Here is a 9,275-nt window from a genome sequence, read left to right on the forward strand (position 1 = left end):
ATGCAATCTTGATTCAAAAAGAACCCTATTTAGAGAAAATGGAATCTGAAATTGTCAACAACACCTGCATTCTGCCTGAGAATATGCCTTCTTTTTGACAACAGCACTGATAAGCTAAGAGTACTTTTAAAAACAAATACACCTCTTTATTTTGATCATAGAAAAGGTAGTGGAAATTTTATAGCCATCTCTCTTGCCCTTATAATCTAGTTGAATTAAAAAGCAGTAAATTTCATGTAGTGTATATTGGAAGATTTTCAATGTCATTTCAAAACACAAATCAGAAGACTAGATTTGAATACATATGTGGTTTTCCAAAGTAATGGAAAACAATGATTTATTTGTTATAATTTTCATTAATTTTAAAATTTGGAATATAATACAATAAAAGTCTTAATACACAATTGATTTTGCTATTCTATTTTTATAAATTATTAATATAAATACCCTCTTATCTAAAAAATAGTCTTCTTGGTAACACAAACAATATTGAATATGACAAAGATATGTTTTTTTAAAAATAATAGTATAAATGAAAACATTGTGGATAACAATACTTGTAATCCTACACTCTAGGAAAAAATAAATGCCACTGTCACTGTTAGTTAAATAAGGGTGATGTAGAAATTGCAAAGAGGATATTGGTCTGCCAGGGGTTTCTGGTGGCCATTTTTAATAATACATGCAGTTTTGTTTCAGGGTTTAAACCAATAGGGCATAAGACAACATGGCCATGTAAACCCCTAAAGAAAAAAAAATGCATGTATTATTTAAAAACATTTTTCATTTTGTAATTTTGTTCATAATTCTCATCAGAAGTTCTATCATCTATTCTCCAGAAAAATGAAATCACAAGCAAAGATAATGTTACTAGATGGGTCCTAATAATGTTATTTTGATTAACATATTTTCTAGGTAATTCATTTTCTTCCAAAAGTATTTTTTATCATATCTCCTCCATTACGATTTACCCTCATGCTGAATAAGCACTAAAGTTGGTCAGATAAACTAAATGGTCACATTAAATAACTGACAATATAAGTGCCATATATTTCTCTAAGTCGGTTGACAATTTTTAAATTTTATAATGTAAATGTAAAATCTGTACTTTACATCAAACTTGTAAGAGTAAAACAATCTGTTAGGAATTAAGTCATCCTTGTATGCTGTTTCTACTTGTAACTTAATCAAGAAACTTAATTTGGCCTAATTATAAACTGTTTTAGCCTTGAGAATGTCTTAAAAATCCACTCAGAGAAAGGGAAATTTGGGTTTCTGTTCATGTTTTAAAAAATATATTGGCATGGTATATATTTTATCTTTTACTTACTTGCTGTTTTGTGTTTTTATATGAAGATCTTCCAAACATGGGTGAAATGGTCCTCTACAGTACCAACAATTCAAATAGAGTCATTGCTATGGCAGAGTCTTTTAGGATAGTGTAATAAAGACAAAGAAGGGCTGACATTAAGAGGGGTGTTTTTTGCTTCTTGTGACAAAATACTCATAAATGTATCAATCAATATAGAGATCAGAAAAATGTGAATTTTGACCACTAACACTGTCAAAGTTGGGAATTAGACTGTAATGAGAGAGTCCAAATTAGGAAAATCAAGGTAAAACTAGATACAGAAAAATTAAGCTGAAAACAACAAAATAATATTCTTGTTTGCTTACTTTAACCTTGAGCACATGGGAGTTTGAATCTAAAGGAAGGTGAAAAACTTGTAATTCAGGCAGGTGTTGTGGCATTGTAGAAATTCTTGTCGGTGCTTGGTAACCATATACAAGCAACAAGATCATTGGCAGGAGACTTAGACACTGGGAACTTGTATTCCAGGCAGTAAACCCGGTAATTGGGAAATACTGAGGTACAGGGCGAAGAAGAAACAGAAGCATCACAGATGAAAATAAGAGTAAGGTTCATGGACCTCATTTTGTCCCCAACCCCACTTCCCAGAACAACCCTATACACACTCACACACAGAGGGAAAGAGAGAGAGACAGGCATCGACGGCCACAACTATTAAATATCTTAGAGTTATCTAACCTTCTTTTCCAGATGGGGAACTTGAGGCTCAGAAAAGTCACTTAACTGCTCAAACTCTCTAAGGCTGTTTCTTCCTGTAAAACACAATTGTTGGGAGAATTAAATGTGGCCTATCAAATAAAGGTTCCTAGAGATTAGGTATTCCATATTTGCATCTGCTTCTTCTGTAAAACCATTCTTATCTACCTATCTAAAAGTACTGTAGACTCTTTTACATATATATATATATATATATATATATATGTATCCATGAATCCTAAACTTCATGTATACCATCAATTTTAGACCCATTTCCCTAGGCTTAAATTTCATCACATTTTGGGAGAAAGTCTTTTCTCAGGGGAAAAAGGTTTCTCTCACCTCTGAGGTGATATAGCAGGCAGAATAATGAGTACAGAAACATATGGCTGCATGTTAGGTTAACTCCTTCCTCTAAAGCAGCCTTATTGAATGTGTAGTTATAAAATATAAATCACTACATACCATGGATAGTCAAGGTCATTTTATTAGTTGAATCATAATTGTTGAATCCGTGTCCCATTACACACGTTTTCTTTCTGCAAGGTATAAAACTAATCTGTAGAATATATACCTTATGTCCAGAAGATCTCAGTTTGATTACAATTTTGGATATTGTCATATTTGAAGCCAGGATTGTATTATGCCATTCTCACTCTCAGCATCTGATTTTAGAAATCACTCTAAGATCAAGCTGTAATGTAACTGGCTCTGGATTCTTCTCAAACAAAGTGTATCCAATAATGATAAATTTATGTAGAGCCATTTTTCTCCAGAGAGCCAAAGAGCTTTTCAATAGATAGAAAGGGGCTGGTGCTTGTGACAATATGATAAGGTATTCTGACATCCCTGGAGTGCAACTTTGGTTGACATACAAGTGTCAGAACAACAAATCTTTACAGTGTGCAGTAATGGAAAGAACATGATGAATGCCCTTGAGCCAAGTGTAAGAAGGAAAGAAGAAGCATAGCCTAAGGGACAGATGGTGCCGATTTATTCCTTTGAAATGTCAGAAGGTAAGTATTTTCTGCATATTGACCTAGAGGAAATGTACAGGTAATGTTTGAAATTATTGTGTTGGGATTGATATTTTGATACTAAATTTGAATCAAAAACATCTCATCTCTTAAGCGGGCTTATTGACAAATAAAATGGCTTGATTGTTTTTAAAAGGCCCAACATCTTTAGGAATATGCTCAGGAAAACAGTGTACTGGGTCTATGGTTCATGCATATATTTGAAATGAATATCATTTTTCCCATTGTCTTCATTTTCCGTAACAATTAGAATATAATGCAAAGTGGCATCACCAAGATTCATTGTAACCAATGCAATTACTATATTGTGGTTTGAAAAGGAGATTAAATTAAAAGAGAATATTGTGGATAGAATATCCATAAATCACAGATATTGTCTTGGCTTTTGCTTTACTGATCAGCTTTGCAGTGTGTGGTCTCAAAAAAACAACTACCACAGGTTTTTTTTTTTTTTTTTTTTTTTTACCTTTTCATTACTTTGATATCATTTGTGATAGTAGATGTTTTAAATTATTTAATAGGTTATTCAACCATATTAGGTTTGTAAGACTTCCAAATTAAAATGAATTTATATAAATTGCTTGCTGATTGGATTTAAGATAGAAAAGAATTTGTAATTTCATAAAATCTATACCCTAATATTTTAAAAGGGTACAGGATTCTGTGCTACATGATATTTGATCACATTTTAAATTAAGCTTCCTCACTTCTGAACTCTGAACTGAAATGCACATTATTGGAGAAGACACATTTGTTTATCGGTGAGGTTTCTAGACATTTTAGTAAACTTTACAGTTAGTAATGTTCTGTAATTTATTTTCATTCCAATATTTATTGAGATTTACCTAGATATTTACAGTTTCCAAAAACAGGTGAAAAGGAAGCTATGATCTATTGCATAAAAATAACAGTTTGAGGAGACTAAAATTCTATTATCAGTTTCTCCTTCAGTCTAATTTCATTGAATTAAGTTTTTTCACCTATAAAAATGTAATCATGTACACTTATTGTACATATATATAATATGGAATGTTTAGAAAGAATTTGATCTCAGAATAAAATTATATGTTTAGAAATAAGCTATTTAGACATATAACACATTTATATATGCATTTTAATATCTTGACACATTTTTTCAAAGTTTTACTGATTACGTGTAACAACTCTATAAAAATAGACAATTTTACTATCACTGACTCCATTTTTGTGCCTGAGATAACAGATTCGAAGGAAATAAGTGATCGGCTTATGGTCATTCACCTAGAAAGTGGAGAAGGCTGAATAATCATGGTTTTTCTAAGACAAGTGTTCATTCTCCTATAAAACTCTGCATCATTTTATTTCAATAGATGTATGTGTGCAATCATCATACATCTACTTTGTGGGTAATGACAAGAAAAAATAATGAACAGAATATATGGAGAAAAATAATGAACCAAATATAAACTGTGTAGGCAATGTAGGTGTTCAATAAATATTTGATAAACTGAAAATCAAATAAATTAACATACAGGATATTCTGCTTTCTAGAAGTTTAATCAGGAGACAGATGGGAGCATTTATTGAACATCTAAATGCCAGACCCTGTAAGGTAATTTAAATATATTTTCAGAATATGTTACCTTGAGTTGTATTTTTTTTCTTTATTAGAGAAGTTGTGGGTTTATAGAGTAATCATACATAAAATACAGGATTACCATATATCACCAAAAGCAACACTTTGCATTGGTGAAGAACATTTGTTGTAATTGATGAGAGCACATTTTTATAAGTGTACTATTAATTAAAGTCCATGGGTTAACTTAGGTTTCAGTGTATGTGTAGTGTAGTTCAATGGACTTTTTGAGAATTTTTGTTCTGTTACCATATATACAATCTAACATTTCCCTTATTACTCATATTCAGATACATATTTCAGTGCTGTTAATTGTGTTCACAGCATTGTGCTAACATCACCACCATCCATTACCAAAACATTTCTCTCATTCCAAATAGGAACCTGGTGCATTTTAAGCCTTAACTTCCCATTCCCTATCTCCACCTCATCTCCTGGTAGCCAAATTCTAGATTCTAACTCTATGAGTTTGCTTATTCTGATTAATTCATTTATCCTTTTTTGTCTGACTTATTTCACTCAACAGGATGTCTTCAAGGTTCTCCATGTTGTTGCATATATCAGGAATTCATTCCTTTTTACAGATGAATAATATTCCATTGTATGTTTATACCACATATTACTTATCTATTCATTGGTTGATGGATACTTGGATTGTTCCATCTTTTGGTAATTGTGAATAATGCTGCTATGAACACTGGTGTGCAAATATTTGTTCAAGTCCCTGCTTTCAACTCTTTTGGGTATATACCTAGTAGTGGGATTTCCAGGTCATATGGTATTTCTATACTTAACTTTCTGAGGAATGGCCAAACTGCCTTACACAGCGACTCCACCGTTTTACATTGCCACTAGCAATGAATGAGTGTCATTTCTCTGCATCCTCTCTAGCACTTATTTTCCTTTTTTTGAAAAAAATATCAGCCATTCCAATGGGAGTGAAATGGTGTCTTATTGTGGCTTTTATTTATATATCCCTGATAGCTAATGATGTGAGCATCTTCTCATGTGCTTTCTGCCTTTCTGTATATATTCTTTGGAGAGATGTCTATACAAGCCTTTTGCCATTTTTTAATTGGGTTCTTTCTCTTTTTGTTGTTAAAAAATTTCTCTATATATTCTGTATATTAAACCTTTATTAGATTTGTTGTTTCCAAATATTTCCTCCCATTGTGTAGGTTGCTGTTTTGTTTTCATAAGGTCATGATAAAGGCACAAAAGTTTTAATTTGATGAGGTCCCATTTATCTACTTTTTCTTTTGTTACTTGTGCTTTGGGTATAAAGTCTAAGAAATCATTGCCTAACACAAGGTCATGAAGATGTTTACTATGTTTTCTTCTAGGAGTTTGATAGTTCTAGCCATTTTAATTAGGTCTTTGATCCACTGAGTTCATTTTTGCATATGGTGTGAGGTAGAGGTCCACCTTCGTTTTTTTGCAAATGGAGATCCAGTTTTCCCAGCAAAATTTGAAGAGGCTATTCTTCCCAATTGAGTGGTGGTCTTTGACACTTTGTCAAAAATCAGTTGGCTATAAATGTGAGGGGTGATTCTGAGCTTTCAGTTGGATTCCATTGGTCTATATGTCTGTCCATGTGCCAGTACCATGCTAGGTTTTTTAATTGTTATTTTTTTTTAATTAGAGAAGTTGTAGATTTACAAAGAAATCATGTAAAAAATGCATCATTCACACATAGCCCCTCATTGTTGACGTTTTGCATTGGTGTGATACCTTTGTTGCAATTGATCAAAGAATATTAAAATATTACTGTTAAGTATAATCTGTTTTTAACATTAGATGTATTTTCCCCATACACCAGCCTATTATTATCACCACATAATAGTGTCATACATTTGTTATAATTCATGAAAGAACATTCTCATATTTGTACTATTAACCACAGTCCATTATCCACAACAGGGTGCCCTGTGTTATACAGTTCCATATTTATCTGCTAACTGTCCTTCTAGTAACATGCACAACCCAAAACTTTCCCTTTCAACCAAATTCCAAAACATAATTTAGCACTGTAAATTATACTCACAATAATGTGCTACCATCACCATCATCCATTTTCAAAGATTTACAAATCAACCTTAAAAGAAATTCTGCAAAACTGAAGTATTGGCTACTCTATCTCTACTGCCATTCTATCCCCTGGTAACCTATATTCTAGATTCTACCTCTATGAGTTTGCTTGTTATAATTCATATCAGTGAGAGCATAAATATTTGTCCTTTTGTGTCTGGCTTATTTCACTCAACATAAAGTCTTCAAGGTTCTTCCATGTTATCACATGCATTAGGACTTATTTCCTTCTTACAGCTGAATAATATTGCATTGTATGTTTATACCATATGTTTTTTATCCATTCATTACTTGATGGACACTTGGTTTGTTTCTATCATTTGGCAATTGTGAATAATGCTTATATGAACATTAGTGTGCAAATGTCTGTTCAAGTTCTTGCTTTTAGTTCTTCTGGGTATGTACCTAGAAGTGGAATTGTCAGATTATATGTCAATTCTGAACTTAGCTTCCTGAGAAACCACAAAAGTGTCTTCCATAGTAGATTCACCATTTTACATTCCCACCAGCAGTCAAAAAGTGTTTCTATTTTTTCACATCCTCTCCAACACTTGTAGTTTTATTTTTTTTTTAACAGTGGCCATCCTATAGGTATGAAATCATATCTCATTGTGATTCTGATTTGCACTACCCTAATAGCTAGTAATTTTGAGCATCTTTCCATGTGCTTTTTAGCCATTTGCATTTCCCCATTGGAAAAATCAGTACTCAAGTCTTTTGCCCATTTTTAAATTGGGTTGTTTGTCTTTTTATTGCTGAGTGTTTAGGAATTTTTATATATTCTAGAAGTTAAACACTTATCAGATATGTGGTTTCCAAATATTTTCTCCCATTGAGTAGGTTGCATTTTCACTTTTTTAAAAAAAGTCCTTTGAAACACAGAAGTTTGCTTAATTTTGAAGAGGTTCCATCTACCTATTCTTTAATTTGTTGTTTGTGCTTTGGGTGTAAAGTCTAAAAATCCATTGCCTAGCACAAGGTCTTGAAGATGCTTCCCTACATTTACTTCTAGGAGTTTCATGGTGCTGATTTAGCTCTTCGATCCACTTTGAGTTAATTTTTGCATAAAGTGTGAGAGAAGGTACCTCTTTCATTCTTTTGCATATGGATATCCAGTTCTCACAGCACCATTTGTTGAAAAGACTATTGTACCCCAGTTCAGCGGACTTGGCATCCTTGTCAAATACCAATTGCCCATAGATGTGAAAGTCTATTTCTGAACCCTCAGTTTGATTCCATTTTTTCAATATAGCTATCTTATGCCAGTACAATGCTGTTTTGACCTCTGAATATTGGTAATATGCTTTAAATCTGAAAATGTTAGTCCTCCAACACCATTCTCCTTTTTCAAGATGTTTTTGGCTATTCAGGCCCCTTACCCTTCTAAATAAATTTGGTAATTGGCTTTTACATTTCTGCACAGTAGGCTGTTGGGATTTTGATGGGATTGCATTGAATCTGGAAGAAAATTGGCATAGAGTTGGCACACTAACTATATTTAGTCTTCTAGTCCATCACCATGGAAGGTTCTTCCATTTATTTAGGTCTTCATTTATTCTTTTGGCAATCTTTTGTAGTTTTCTTTGTATAAGTCTTTTACATCCTTGGTTAAATTAATTCATAGATATTTGATTCTTTTAATTGCTATTGTAAATGGAGTTTTTTTTCTTGATTTCCTTCTCAGATTGCACATTGCTAGTGTATACAAACACTACTATTTTTGTGTGTTGATCTTGTTTCCTGTTACTTTGGTGAACTCATTTATTAACTTTGTACCTTTATGGTAGATTATTTGGGACTTTCTCTATATAGGATCATGTAGTCTGCAAATATGGAAAATTTTACTTCTTCCATTCCAATTTGGAAGCATTTTAGTTCTTTATCTTGCCTAACTGCTCTAGCTAGAACTTCTAACACAATGTTGAATAACAGTGGTGACAGTGGGCATCCCTGTCTTGTTCCTGATCTTAAAGAGAAAGCTTTAAGTCTTTCAAAATCTGGTATGATGTTAGCTGTGGGTTTTTCATATATGCCATTTATCATTTGAAGAATTTTCCTTCTATTTCTATCTTTCAAAGTGTTTTTATTAAGAAAGTAAGCTGGATTTTACCAAATGCCTTTTCTGCATCAATCAAGATGATTGTGTTTTTTTTTTTCCTTTTCAATTTGTAAATTTGGTGAATTACATTAACTGATTTTCTTGTGTTGAGCCACCCTTACATACTTGGGATAAAGCCCATTTGATCAGGGCATATAATTATTCTAATGCTGTTGTATTTGATTTGCAGTTATATTTTTGAGGATTATTGCCTCTATATTCATTAGAGAAATTGGTCTGCAATTTTCCTTTCATGTAGAATACCTTTACCTGGATTTGATATTAGGGTGATGTTCGCTTCATAGAATGAGTTAGTAGCTTCCTTCCTTTTTCAATTTTTTGGAAGATTGACGGAGAATGGTATTAATC

The sequence above is a fragment of the Choloepus didactylus genome, chromosome X (genome assembly GCF_015220235.1).
Source record: "Choloepus didactylus isolate mChoDid1 chromosome X, mChoDid1.pri, whole genome shotgun sequence".
NCBI classification, from domain to species: Eukaryota; Metazoa; Chordata; class Mammalia; order Pilosa; family Megalonychidae; genus Choloepus; species Choloepus didactylus.